Source organism: Callospermophilus lateralis (assembly GCF_048772815.1).
Source record: "Callospermophilus lateralis isolate mCalLat2 chromosome 11 unlocalized genomic scaffold, mCalLat2.hap1 SUPER_11_unloc_2, whole genome shotgun sequence".
In the NCBI taxonomy this organism is placed as follows: domain Eukaryota; kingdom Metazoa; phylum Chordata; class Mammalia; order Rodentia; family Sciuridae; genus Callospermophilus; species Callospermophilus lateralis.
The window spans coordinates 1104199-1120565 of record NW_027510154.1 but is presented as its reverse complement, the minus strand read 5'-3'; the positions used below and the strand labels follow the sequence as shown (position 1 = coordinate 1120565).

General features: G+C 32.1%; 1 pseudogene; it reads right to left on the bottom strand.

Moving 5' to 3' along the window:
- Positions 1-554: 554 nt before the first annotated feature.
- LOC143388540 (uncharacterized) overlaps positions 555-16367 on the bottom strand; it is a 90535-nt pseudogene continuing 74722 nt past the window's right edge.

Genomic DNA, 16367 nt, shown 5'->3' with positions numbered 1-16367 from the left:
TACATGAGATCAGGCTATCCTTCAGAGCACACTTAGACATTACTGGGTCCTTTATACAGCCCTATAACTGATCATGTCCTTTTCATTCATTAATTTTTCTAATAATATTAGAAGCAGCCATCCAGTGACAAGTATGAATCTGAGCTTTCCAAAAATGTTCAAAATTTATCTAGAGAATCATTTCACTTTTTGCTTCAAATAAGTGGTTGATTAGGATTATTTATAGAAGTCATTTGCATATTTACATTGCCAGAGCATTACATGAACTATCAATGCTCTTTTGAATACTGGAAAAATTAATTGCAATCTTTATATTGAGTCAGATTAGAAAACCAATTTCAGAAAATCCATTGACAAGTTAAAAAACTCATCCATAAAATTCTCTTCTTCTATCATCTCTCTTGGTAACAAAATCTTTATCATTCAAAGTCCTCCAGTGGAATATAATCATTATATGAAATATAAATATTATAAATATATTACATATGCATTATATATTTGTATATACATATCCTGCAATTATGATGACTGAGAATTTAGAACGTTTGTCATTTTTAAGCTGGAGAGCCAGCAAAACTAGCTGTATATAACTCAGTTGGATTCTGAAAACCTTTAAATCCAATGGTGTAATTCTCATTCTGAGTCTGAACATCTGACACTAGGGATGAACAGAATGGGGTGTTGATGGTACAAGTGACAAAGTGTGGCCTGGGTATTAGAAACTGTGAGCTCTAAAGGCAAGAGAAGATGGATGACTCAGTTCAATTAAGCAGAACTAGCTTTCCCTTTGCAACATTGTTCTTTTCAGACCACAAATGCAGAAGATTTTTCTTAGTTCCATTGTTTAAGTCAGATATTTATTATTCAGTCTACCAATTCAAATGCCAATGCCTTCTAAAAACACCCCTCATGATATACCTATGAACAAAATTTTTGTAGCTTTCTGAGCATCCCTAAACCCAAACAATTTGACACATAAAATGAATCATCACTATAGTCATTAGTGAATGTTCAGGTCCATAGTTCTGGTTTAATTTGTAATTAATAGACATATGCACTTCCATGAGGATTAAAGGAAAATATTCAGTAAAGATGTGATCAAATATTGTGACCAGCAAACTGTGTGAAATTTTCCCTTGATAAAGTTATAGCACCAGAAATATATAATAAAATTCAATATTATGGACCATCAGAGAAATACACATTGAATCCACAGTGAAATATCACCTTAGTCTGATTACATTCTGTGTCAAGCTGTGAAAACAACCTTGGATTGCTTACATTTTATTTTCTTCCCTTGAGAAATTTAGGTCTATATTCAGATGTGTTAGGTGACTGTACATGAAGGTTATGTTAATTTCTTGCCATGTGTTAGACATTAATTCCCAAACACCTGAATTTTAATGTATTAAGCATAAGTATTTCCTTATCATAATCCTATCCTTAAGATTTTTATGTTTCAATTCTATTACTACTAATACAAATATTGTGCTATTTTTACTTTTTCTGTTTTTTCAGTGACATAAAATTAAGCAAGAATATATCCACATATGTTAACCTAATTTGGATAAATCTCAGATTTTCTACATTTTAACTGCACTTCTTCCATGGACTACATTGAAAGTGGTATATATAAGACATTTGATGTGAGAACCAAAATTACATTGCTGGAAATATATTCTTCTGAGTTTCAGTAAAGTGAAGGGTGTACCTTGAGAAACATATCTTCAGTCATCCTTGTATTAAGCAATCTACCACTCCATCAATCAGAAGATTGCATTGTATCATAGAAATATAATCTAAGAAACTATAATATATGACCCTATATCCATTTTAAGCATACATATTTTTAAGTGTGAATTTCATTATCATGTGTCTTTGGAAAGCAGACAAATAAGTGAGCTTCTCTTTGCAAAATGAAGAAAAACATGTTAATGTGAGGAATAAATGCTTCAAATATTATATCATAAATATGTTACTTGAATGCTCATATAATAGGTTTTAATGAAGTGAATACTTCACTTAGGATGATCTCAACCTGTTATGCTTTTAAGTGCTTTAAGACATATTAGCAATGATGCAAACATTTTGGCACATTAGAAGTCATTAAAATTCACACAACAGATTAAAAAGCAAAACATACATTGCTTTCTTTAAATGTATACTTTATATATATATGTGTATATAATGTTTTATATACATGACACCAGTGATATAGAAATATATATGTATGTGTGTGTGTGTGTGTGTATGTGTATTTTTGTGTCACAAAAATATCAACTCATATAGCCAGGCACAGTCGTGCATGCCTGCAATCCTAGTGGCTTGAAAGGCTGAGGCAGGAGGCCAGTGACAGCAATTTATCGAGGCCCTAAGTTACTTAGTGAGACTCTGTATCAAAATAAAATTTTTAAAAAAGGGTGGCTGGGGATGTGGTTCAATGATTCAATCCCCTTTACAAAAGAAAAAAGAAAAAAAGATTAACTTATATAATAAAAGATTCAAACCTATGAATAAGAACATGTTTGACAAAGTATCTTCAAAATATTATTTTGGCAGTAATGTCATTTATTTGTAAATGAAAATAAACCCAATATAAATCTATGTACCAGCTTCATGCACATATAATGAAATCTCACACACTGATTTATATTAGGATAGCATAACTCATTGTATAATTTCCTGTAGCTGACAAATATCAATATCATTCCTGTGACTTTTCAGATAAGACTGAGTATTAGATAGCTTATAATATAATGAAAGAAGCAAAACAAAATAACATGCACAGAATTATCATGGTGGTATCACTTATGCATTTCCTGTAATGATAGTTTAATAGTTTTTAAAAATGACCGGCATCATCAGCAAAATCTTAATATTAGAAAAATCTGACATTGATGCAATTTAAAATGGTAAAAATATTCATTGTTTTTGATCACTATCGGGTATTAATGTATCAACATCAACTTTTGCCTCTCAGATCAGGTCCATAACAATGGTCAAATGGTGATGGTGATGTTAGGGACAATGTCTCCCTTATTTACAATAACAAAATCAGGGTTTTTAAATCAGGTGCAGAATACACCTGTAATCCCAGTAAATCAGGAGGCAGAGGCAAAAAAATTCCAAGTTTGAGGCCAGCCACTGCAATTTTGGGAGATGCTGTTTCAAAATCAAAGTGACTGAGACTGTCGCTTAGTGGTAAGAAACCCCTGGGTCAATTCTCAGTATCTCATATGCACATGCATAGAAATCAAGGTTGTTAATGTTATTTATTAAATGTAATTTAGTAACTAATCAATAAGAACATAAAATTATATGTATTAATGTTATAAAATACAATGTTTGAACACATGGATCCATTGTGTAAATCAGGATAAATATATCTATATCTTCAATCATTTATGATCTCCTTATGGTAAAATCATTCATGATTATTTCTTATTTATTTATTTGTCTATTTTTGATGTTTTCTTTTTTTTTTTTTTTTTTTTTTTTTTAAGATCAGGGCATTATTTTTTCTATAGTTACCCAAATATGCAATAGATGATCAGAACTTCTTACTTCTATCTATCTGTAACTTAGTGTTTCAGTCAGCTGTTGCACTGCTGTGAGTAAAAGATTTGACCAGAACAATTGTAGAGGAGAAAAAAATTATTTGGGGGCTCATGGTTCCAGAGGCACAATCCACCTAGAGCAGGCTACATTCCTTGGGGCTCTAATTGAAGCTGAACATCATGGCAGAACAGTATTGCAGAGGGAAGCAACTCACAGGATGATCAGATAGCAGAGAGAGATTCCATTTTCCAGATACAAAATATATAGCCCCTGGCCCACCAGCATCATCCTACTTGCCTCAAGTTACCACCAATTAACCCCATCAGGGAGTAATCCACTGATTCATTTAAGGTTGTAACACAATCATTTCTCTTCCAAACCTTCTTACTTGGTCTCATGTGAAGTTTTGGGTGATACTTTATCTAAACCATAACAGTGTCCATTGATAATCTATTCTCCATCCAATCCTATGACCTCTTCCCCAGCAACTAGTAACCACCACTTCTATTTTAATTTATATGGGGATAAATTTTTTAAATATTCTACATGAATAACATCATGTGGTACTTCTCTTCCTCTGTCTGGCATTTCTATTAGCATAAATATTACTCTACTTCCATCCATGTCATTCCACAGGATTCTATTGTTCAATGGCTGAATAACATTCCACTGTGCACATGTACCACATTTTCTTCATCCATTCTTCAGTAAATGGACACTTAGGTAGTTCTCATTGTGAACAGTATTACAGTGAAAATGGGAGTGCACTATCTCCTTAAATTTTGATTCCAATTATTTTAGATAATATCTTAGTAGTGGGACTGCTAGATAATACGGCAGTTCTATTTTCTTTTCTTTTCTTTCTTTCTTTTTTTTGCAGACTCTCCATACTATTTTGCATACAGATGTTCTAATTTTCATTCCTATTTACATTCTAATTTGCATTCCTTTTCTCCACATGCTCACCAACAATTTTTATCATTAGTTTTTTTGTTTTAATTGCCATAATAGTTACAGTGAGTTCATATCTCTCATTGTGGCTTTTGATGTTTTCTGATGTTTTTTGATGTTTTCTTCATATTAGTATCATTGAGCATTTATTATAACTATTAACCAGTTTTAGATCTTAATTTGAGAAATGCTTAAACTGTTTTTCTAATTTTTTAAAAGAACTTCTTTTTTTGTATACCTTTATTTTTTTCTTATTTATCTATTTTTGTGTGGTGCTTAGGATTGAACCCAATGCCTCACAAGTCCTAGGCACTCTACCAATGATTCACAACCCCAGCCTGTAAACTGTATAATATCTATTACACAGTTTTTATTATTCCTATCTTTTCTGAGTACTAATCTTGTTTGGAGAGTGCAGTTTGCAAATATTTTCTCCCATTCTGAGGTGTCTCCTCTTTCAATGATTCTTTTTTTCTGTACAGTTTACAGTTGATATAATGCCATTGTCCACATTTGCTTTTATTTATTTATTATTTTAATTGGGGAGTTTTTTTTGTAAAAATAAATAAATAAATCCTTGCCCAAATAAATGTTCTGAATCATTTACCTAATGATTTTTCTAATATTTTCATAGTTCCAAGTCTTACTTTCAGTATTTAACTTTTTTGAGTTGGTTTTGTAACTGGTGGAAGATAGTCATTGAATATCATTTGTCTGCATAGGAATATCCATTTTTCCCACCACCATCTGTTGAAAAGAATGTCTTTTTCACAATGCATATTTTAGCAACATTTTTGAAAATCAGTTGGCTATAGATGCATACTTTTATGTCTGGATTCCTTTTTCCATTTCACTGGTCTGTATGTGTGTTCTTATACTATATTATGCTGTTTTGTTTTCTCTGTCCTACATATATATAGTACAATTTGAAGTCAGGTAGTGGAATACCTGTTGCTTTGTTCATTTTTCTCAATGTGTTTTTCACTATTTGGGAATTTTTGTGGTTCCATAGAAATTTTAGGATGTTTTCCCTCTAGATCTATGAAGAATGTCAATGGTATTTTTATAGGTTTTTACAGAATCTATGCATTATTTTGATTAATATGAACATTTCAACAATATTGATTTTACCTATCCATAAACACAAGATGCCTTTCTATTTATATGTATGTGTCTTTTTCAACCTTTTAATTGGTGGTTTATGGGTTTTATTGTAAAAATAACTTACCTCTTTTGTGAAATTTATTCCTTGGGAGTTTATTAATTTTTAATTGCTATTACAATTGGAATTTCTTCTTTGCTTTCTATTTCAGATAATTTCCCATTGGTGTTTAGAAGCACTATTGATTTTTTTAAATTGTATATTCTGCTGAGATAATTTATTTTCTAATAGCTAATTTAGGGAGATGAAGTTTGGGGGATTTTCTATGCATAAGATTATATCATGTGCAAATATTTGAAATTTGACTTTTTTTCCAAGTTGGGTCTCCTCTTTTCCAAATTTTCTAGGAGTATATTTTAAAAAGTGGTGAATTGAGAATCCACATCTTATTCCAGATCTTTGAAGAAAATTTTTCGGCTTTACCACATTCAGAATCATATTAGTTGCATGCTTATAATATATGGTCTTTATTATGTTAAGATTAATTTCCTCTATACCCAATTTGTTCCACACTTTTATCATGAAGTGATGTTGCATATCATCAAAATCATGTTGGACATCTCTTGAAATTATCATATGCTTTCGGTTCTTAAATGTTTATTAAATGTCATAATGTATGCTAATTTGCATGTATTGAATAATGTTTTAGCCCTGCAGTAAATTCCACTTGATCATGGTGAATAAACTTAGTAAAGTGCTATCATTTTCAGTTTGGTAATATTTTGTTGAGGAGTTTTGCATTGCTATAACTCTTCTTCTTGTGTTTCATATGATTAAGCAGTGAAGTCATCTTGTCCTGGGTTTTTCTTTAATGTAATAAAGAATACATTTTTGTTTATTTTTACTAATACTTATTTTTAACTTTACCTATTATTAGTCTGGGTTTTCTATTTTATTGTGATTTAATATTTGAAAAGTATGTGTGTGTCCAAGAACTTGTCTATTTATTTTATTGTATCTGGTTGTTGGCAGGCAGTTGTTCATAACAGTCTCTAATGATCTCTAGCATATCTGTCGGAATCTACTAGCCTAGCTATTTGACAATTCATCTTTTGAAAATTCAGTCCTTCATCTTTTGATCGCTATTTTATTTATTTATACTATGATGTTTATTAATTATTTATTATACTAATTTTTGTTTATTTTTTTTCAATTTATAATATTTTTATATATAAAAACAAGTATTTTTTTCAATTTTTAATTTGAGATCTTTCTGCTTCTTGATATGAGCATTGATTTCTACCCACTTCCTTATATATATATATATCCCTTTTCTGCATCTCTTGGCTTTGTTTAATGCATCTACAATTTTATTTGTTTCAAGACATTTATTCATTACTTTTAATTTCTTCCTTGATCAAATGGTTGTTTAAAGTTATGTGTCAACTTTCAGAATTAGGTACAAATTTTAACAAATTGATAAAATATTAAGTAGCTAATATTTTTTCTCAACTTATGAATATTAGAGTTCCAACAAACATAATGATTTTCAAAAATTCAAATGAGTATAATTAAAACTATATTTCTTACCTAGAAGAAGCAAAATCACCTACCAAATAGAAGGCCATGATATTATATGAAATTTTTGTATTTTTGTATTTTGTATTCTGTTTTCATTTATTTATATAGGTTTACAATTATTTCCATATAATCCAACTTTATTTTAAAATATTACCAGGGGCTGGGGATGTGGCTCAGCTGTAGAACGCTCACCAAGCATGTGCCAGGTCCTGGGTTCAATACTCAGCACCACATAAAAATAAATAAAATACAAGTATCATGTCCAACTACTTCTAAAAATCAAATATTAAAAAAATCCACCTTGCTTAACATAGCTTGCTTTGATGTGTAAACAAGGTTAAATTTAGTAGCATTTCAGTTTAGTCACATGTAATTATATAGTGCATTCCCCATACGTAAAGACTTCTAAAAGGATGTAATCAAAGTCTGCTTTCTTATTATTTGAAAAATTCATTAAAATATATTGTAGATTGTTTTTAAACATTTGTTAATAGAGAAGTTTATTTTTTAAAAAATATTTGCAAGATATTTTTAATACATATTCTTTTTTGGGTGAAGGTTACTGGTGATTGAACTAAAAAGCACTCAACCACTGAACCACATCGCCAGCCCTATTTTGTATTTTATTGAGAGACAGGATCTCTCTAAGTTGTTCAGTGCCTCACTTTTGCTGAGACTGGCTTTGAACTTGAGATCCTCTTGCCTCCACCTCCTGAGCTGCTGGGATTACAGGCATACACCATTGTGCCCGCTCAATTTTTAATATATATTCTTGACTCATGCCACTTTTCAGGTTTCATACAGCTTTCATATGATCCATTTTTTAAATTTTCATTACAATATTTATCTTTGTCTCCTAGCAAATTGATTTTGTATTCTGCATCTATATTATTGAATTCATTGAGCACTTTACACAATCTAAAATTTATTTCTCTATGAACTACAAAAGATCAAAGAAAATAAGATTTCTCTTCCATAATAAATCCTATATAGACACAAAGTCCTGTTAACTCATGATGTTTATTCCTCTTCCCTAGTTAGCCACACTCTTCTCATGTACTTATCAAAAGTCAACTACTTTTTGTCTTAAACCTGGTAAAAATAGTTTTACTACACTTTCAAATTATGTTTATTACTAAATCAAATATACATATAAAATCATTAGAAAAAATGTAATTCTCTTAAGAAAATTGAATGCTTTGGAAAGTATAAAGATGAGTCAGAATAATTATTGTCAAGAGAGTGTGAGTCAAGTCTAATAGGTGATTGGACTAAAGGGATTACAAGTTTTTTATAGACCAAAGAACTGCTAAAATTCTCTCCTATCTTGGTAAAATAAAAGTGATTACTAAAAATATGTTTGGAGTATATAATAAAGACAGCATGCAATTCCATCAACTAAGGACCTCCATACTCAAATTAAGGCTTTGATCATCATTACAGGAATTGTATGCTTGTACACATTTTCAAGTGAAATAAAATATACAGTTTTTCATTGAAAATTATTTATTTAATCTTTTTGTATTATGAATTTAACTCTGATTCTCAATCAAAATTATAATTCAAGAAAAACTTCACATTTTTTGACTTGGAAAAAGAAACAAAGTGTAATGCATGAATAGGTTAAGAAAATCATATTTTACCTTGGAAAATTAACAAAAACAAATACTTTATAAACATTAGCTCTCAGAAAAGGCAAAATCACAACTTTGTTTGTGCTTTCTTTTCTTTGGTATTATCTTTATTTTTGAAAAACAAAATATACAGAAAAGTTCGTATGAAAAAAAAATCAAACAGTTTTTATGACTCCATTACCATATGTGTTTATCTCTACAGACCATTGTTCAGTATTTATCCACATAAACACAAATACACAAAGTTTGCCTATCTCACCTGTCACCTTCTTTCTTAATAGCATGAATATGCATATCAGTGTAAAATGTTGTGTATTTATGTTCATGTCTGTATAGACACTTGAATAGATAGATGCACAGAAGGTTATATTTATAACATATAAACTTATAAAATGCATTATGTATTTCTTTATATCATATTATATGTATTATAGGAATACAATTTATACATTGTCTTACCACTTTATATAAAAATACTCATGTAAATTATAATTTCTTTTGATGATGCTTAGGTTTTTTATTATACAAATTTTATATTAAATATTATTATATTTTACTTAATAAACATGTAATATTACATATGTAACTTTCACTTTCTTACTGATAAGTTTATAGGTGCCATTTTTCACCTTTATGAACAATTCTGTCATACTTGTGCTTTTCCACAGGTTGGATTACTTCTGTTTTGAATATTCCTAGCATTGGAATTATTGTCGGGATTTTCAAGATGCCTGTATGATTTTTTATAGCCCCATTTTTATCCAGTACATGATCTTGATTCTCCTTCACCAGTGGCTTCAAGTTACCATATTCTATAAGGGTAGAAATATAGCCAGGAAGTGAAGGGGTCAGGGGATGGGAACCACAAGATTAGGGGAGCCTACACATTCTCCCCTTCCATTTTCCAACTCATCAATCACTCTCTGCATATAAGAGTACTAGACATAATATTTCTAAACTGCCCCCTCTTCCCACCCAGGTCCTAGCCTCGAGTCTGTGCTGTCAGCAGCAAAGGTCACATTCAGTTTCAGTCTACATGTTCAATTCCCTCTGAGATCCTCTATTTTATCAATCTGACAAACAAATAAAAAGTCACACGCAGATCAAAGAGCTCCCAATGCTGCAATCCCACTCAGTAGCCTTGCTATGTTGGAAGCAAGGTGCTTTTGACTGATACCTTGGACCACTTCCAAGGATCCTTTGATGTTTCTGCCTCCAGGGAATAACCACCATTTGTAATAAAGCAGTATTGCCTCACCTTACCCTGCTCATGTGTGCCTTTTAATTAGCCCAGGGTCACACACTCTCTTAGATAACACAGTGCATTTCTCACATTATAAGATGTAAAATTCCAAATTCTGGAATAAGGGAACTAATGATCTTTTGCTGGGAGCCATCAGCCAAGTAGGTATGACAATTTCCTTGCCAGCGTACTCCCATGCTCTCTAGTGGAAGGACTCCTGAAAGGTGACCTTGCTCAAGGACCAGGGCGGATCCGTGTTTATGATGTCCCCGGTTTAGCATAATAGGAGATTAGGGTGTTCCCCGTTTAGAATAGGGCGTATCCTGCTGCCTGAGTTCCTCTTGAATTCTTAGGGTCAGACAGTATATTTTAGGAGACAGAAGCCCAGTGGAGTGTGGATTAGGGCAGAGAACATGGATTTCCGCAGAGCGTGTTTGTAGAAGGCCGGTGTGAGATCGGGAATAAAGAATTGCTGTTTGAATCTACAAGCTGTGTGATGGCTCGTGATTTGTGCCCAGCCAGAGACTGCGGCAATCTTTGAACTAAACAGGCTGGAATTTTTGTTTTGAAAGGATATACCAGTAACCATCTGGGGTTATTTTACAGCCTTCATCTGTCTTCCCAGCAGTTTCAATTTAACAATATTAATGCCAGCCGGTTCTTATTTTAGTTTCAATCCTATCAAACCAAGAGCAAAGGTTAATTTCTTTTCTGGCCTTTGTGCTTTGGCAAGTGAACACACTGAATATTAAATGAATAAAAATGACTAATCATTGCCGTTCTTTATATATTTAAAGAGAGTCACCATGAGAACAAATATTTATAACTTTTCTTTTCTGTTCTTTTAATAGAACCATTAATAATAAGGGGTAAATAAAAGTATACAACAATGCAATGTTTTTCCTTCATGCTAATTATGTTGTCAGCTTCCTGTCTGATTATATTACTGGCTGTGGCAGTAGCCAATATCGTATTGTGTAAAGGTACTGTGTTTAGTTTGTATTTATAACATTCCTGAAAAGAGCACCGGTTTCGTAACAGGATTCATTTCTCAGAGAATTCAGTGTCAAAATGCACCAGCGTAAAATTTCCTGGTCATGGCTAGCTACAAAACAGGACAAACGTAGGGTTTCAAAGTTTAGAAGTAATTATTTTTTTCCGATCTACTCCAGTATTTTTCAAATTTGAGAGCACTTGTGATCAATAATATATATGTATACCTATCTCCATGAGACATTGCCACAAGCATCCTGGGTAGTCATATTTGGTGATTAATTGGTGTCTTAAACACAAGACTACAAAGCTGCAGTTTCCAAGCAGGGCTTCATTCATCATGATCTTATCTATAATTCTACAGAATATATAATTCAAGTATTTATCTCTTTATATGTGTGAGTGTTAAAAGTTGCATAACAAAAATGAAACTATGGTATCATATCTAATTCCTTTAATTTATATAGATGGCCTTAAGTTCCCTTCAGCTCAACCAAAGTTTAGAAGGTTTTCTTCCTTGCCTAAAGTCTCTAACCTCCTTTTTCTTAGGGCACTTACTTTAGAAACATGAAAGTTTTGGTTCTTCACCTGATCTTTTGAGATGTAAATCTTCTACGCCCCAGAAATTTTCTCTCACAGTTTTCGAGCAAATCCTTTGACAATTAATTATTAAGAAATATAAGACCCTGTCTGTGTCCAGGTTTCTATGGAAGGACAGGAACCTAAATGTGTAAAGTGTTACTACACACACAGGCTAATTATGTTGATAAACCCTATGACCACCAAATCCGACACACCTGCCATTTAAAATATAGTCTTTACCCAAGTTGTTATAGTCTTGAATGAAAGCTTACCTGAAGTTTTTGTCCGTTTCTATGTTTTGATATTAGGGATTGAATCCAGGGTTGCTTAATAACTGAACCATATTCCTTTTTTATTTTTTATTTTCAGATAGGGTCTTATTAAGTTTCTTACAGCCTAGCTAAGTTGCTTAACCTGGCTTCGAACTTGCTATCCTCCTGCCTCAGAGGTTGGAATTACATGTATGTAGCAATGCACCCAGCTTAATTGAATTTTTTATCAATTATAAGGTGGAATATAACTATTACTTTTTTTCTTTACTATGAGTTCAGTGTCCTGATACTGGGTCTTTGGAACCAATCAATGACCAGTTCTTACTAATTTTAACAATCTCACTACTTATTTTTAATGATGTGTTTAGAAACATATGACATTTTTTATTTGATAGAACCTAAAAAATAGAAAATTTTCATTTCTTTTTACTGTAAGGTATGTTTCTGCCTTATAAATACAAGAGTTACTCTTTGTCTATTCAATCATCAGAAAGATGACCCTGATAAATTTGTTTTCTTCTGATAATTTTAATAGATATATTCTAGATTAGATGATGTATGTAATTCCCTTTTTTCTTTAAAATAATTAATGAACCCATTATAAAGGGGATTAGGTAGAAAATCGATCCTAGGGTTTCATTCTTAATATGTTACTTTTCCTTAATATTGATACAGTTGAACATATATATATGTGTGTTATATATATGACAATTTATGAAGATTTGCAAAGGCATATGTTATTAAACATGTTCATTTTTCATTAATGGATTTAAATTAATTCAAATAATTATATATAAATCTTGGCTTATTACATAAGCAAGTACAAAAATAGATATCTTTTTTTCAATTTCATCTCAAATTTGACTCCAAGAATTAAAAAAAATTTAAAACTCACATCCAAATATAGGCTCACCACATGAAATTGAAATTCATATAGGTCTAATGACAAATGAGTATGAGACAATTCTTTAATTCTGTAAATAATATAATAGGCATGGCTCTTTTTTAATGTGTATTATATAACCTGGCTAACTGGTATATTATCTTGTTAGACTCTATGAAAAGCACTTTATGGAAACCCAATTTTTTTTATCATCTGACATCAATAACAAAAAATAGATGTATGTACATGAGGAATAATATATACACTTTACAAAAAATATATTTTGCAAAAAAATTACTCATGTACATTTTAAATTCTAATAAACACCTATAATATATAGCAATCATTTACAATTATATTAATAAAAAGAAACCCTGCCAAGATGAAAATCCCAGAGGAAAATTACAAGTAGTGCATTTGAGAAGCCAAGGTAGGAAAGATTGTTAAGTGAAAAGTCAGTGCTCTAAAATTACATAGAAAGGTTATATATGGAAACAACTAAAAGTGTCAGTTGTATTTGAAAGACTTATACACCAGTCTCTGAGGATCTGATGTCCTATGCCTGAACCCTACTACAGCAGTTATGATAATGTTATCTATTGGCAGATGCTCCCTTGTCTAAAGCCAAACATGCAGTTTTCCAACAGATACTTATAAGCTATTTACAATACTTCCTAATTGGTGAGTAACATAAAGTAGAATAACACAATTTAGCCTGGCTAAATTGCTTAGATTCTGGCTAAGTTGCTAAGGCTGGCCTTGAACTTGTGATTCTACTTCTTCAGCCTCCAGAAACTGAAATTACAGCTGTGTGCTATTGTACCCAGCTGTCAATGTCCCTTATATTATTTTTCTCTTATCAAAGTCAGTCAGTAAATTTCTTATCACTTGAAGGCTGAAATCTCATTGCACATTCTATACTGCATGACTCTGGACTACCTGGCTTCAACCTCTGTCTCTAGTTTTAATCACTATTCCAATCAACTGATCAGAAACTGTTCTAGCATATGGCAGTAGAACACTGCCACAGTCTGGCTGGGCACAGAGCCACTGAAGCAGGAACAAACTTTATTTTTGAACTCCACCAGCAACTCCTCCCAAACGCCACACAGCTCGTCCAGGAAACAGCCACCGGAAATATCTCCTGTGGAAATCCCTCCTCCTGCACTTCTCCAACCAATGGGAACTCCCGGGGAATCCCCACGAGAACTCCAAAGTAGCACGAGAACTCAAAAGTAGCAGCCAAGGCGGATAGTAATGCCTCGCCTGTCAATCAATACTGTTGGCCAAATGCCAGGGGCCATACAGACTCGGCCATGGCTCTCAGCAGAACACCACTCCCTACTCCTGCTAAGTCATCTCACAGGGTTGATAGTCTTTGTCTATATTCTAGGACCATCTATTGCCTATCTATTCAGCATAGTCTCAGTAATTGCTGAAACTAGTAGCTCTTTGCCCAAATACACAAGACAGGACATGTATCTAGACAAGTTCTACCTGAAATATGGAGATACATATTAAATTAGTATTGGAAGTGCACTTGACACTCAGGTTATTAAGTGACACAAAAAGGTAGATAAAAAAAAATTGAAGTTACTCTTTTGCAAATTTTTGGTTCTTGGCTATAACAAAACATTTCTTTAATTCCCATTATCTTTTCCCAGTTGAATCAGCCATATTTGTACACTAGAATTTTGAAATTAATTTTTAATGAATGATAAACATTTTCTGGGATCAATGATATCTTGTTTTTGGTCCCCATATGTATATATACCTCCAAAACTTAATACAGGTATATCAGCAAGCCAAAAGCTCATTGTATACCATGTTGATATCAGGTTCCAATCACACTTTATCTAATTACATTTCTGTAGGTATCCAGTCTTTCTATACCAAACCATTGAATTGATCTTCAAACATTTTGTGTATAGTATATTTATAAGTAGCTGCATAGTAACACAGTGTTATGATGAGAAACTTAATATAAAAACAAAAGACTACCATGACAGGAATACATTCTCTTTGGATCAGATATTTTCAGTGTTGACATCAACTCTTTTCTTAGATATATACATTCTTCACAGACTTTTCCCTTTTTCATCAATAGCTATAGTTTTATTGCTTTCTTTCATAAGAGTTTCAAATATATAAATCATAAGAAGGATTTATACAAGAACATCTTCAAACTAGTGAATATTCTCAAAAGTTTGACTGACTCACTGACTTATAACAATAGGGTGTTCCTCATTAATCCTTAATTAGGAAGATTTTTTTTCCTGTTATCTAAGCTTTGGCTTTAGAAAAAGATATGTCGTGTGTGTGTGTGTGTGTGTGTGTGTGTAAATTTTTATTTGGATACTTGTTATGGTTTGAATGTGGGGCGCCCCCAAAAAGCTCACATTTGACACAATGCAAGAGGCTTTAGAGGGGAAATGACTGGGTTGTGAGTGCCTTAATCCAATTAGTAAATTAATCTGATTGGATTAACCAAGTGGTGACTCAAGGAAAGTGGGCTGTGGCTGGAGGAGATGGGCATTAAGGATGTGTAAAGATGTGACTCTGGGGTACATACTTTGTATCTGGTGAGTGGAGTCTCTCTCTCTGCTTCTCATCATCATAGGAGCTACTTCCCACTGCCACACACTTCCACCATTATGTTCTTCCTCACTTTGAGCCCTGCAGAATGGAACTGCCTTATGGATTAAGACCTCTGAAATTGTGATCCCTCAAATAAACTTTGATCCTCTACAATTATTCTGCTTTGGTATTTCAGTCAATGCAGCAAAAAAGATGCATAAAATAACATTCATTTTAAAAATAAATATATAATACTACTGGAAGAAAAAAAATGAAAAGCTTCAATTCAAATAATTAATCAAAATCTATTAGAGTTGTCAATGATATATTTTAGAGTTATACCACTTTTAGCATTCATCATGGGTACAGATATCCTGTGCTTCATTAAGTTATTCATTTAAAGCACATTGTAATTATGTAGTTCTATGTTCTTTTCTTCTCAGATAATCTGAATTTTTCAAGTAGATGAAGGAGGCCTAAAATTTACAAGTAATATCCAAGTTATGCTTATTCATGCTTCTTTATGTGGAGACTTAAAATATGTTGTATAGCTGAGCAACTAAATAACCATTCATAAATACTATCAATACTGTTTACTCTCAAATCAATGAAAGTTTTCTAAATATAAAATTTTAAGGGCATAGAAATATGGAACACAAAATACACAGAAATATGATACACAAATGGAAAGTAGTTTTCTTTGTTCCAGCTAATAAAGCAGACCTAAAATAGGTATATACAGAACAGGATGGAGATTGCTCAAATTTGTGATTCACTTGACCTCAGTTCATGTGTTCTCTAAACTGATAAGTGAAAGGGACACACATCACTATAAAAGCAGGAAAGTCCAAGTGTTGTTGTATATAAAATTCTGTCTACTTAAAAAAAAAAAACAGGCAGCTATCTCAGCTCTTAGTGAATTATAATACAATGTGTTTCTAACTGTAGTGACCAACTGATATTCTTCCAAGGTGAAGAATATCTTGGTACA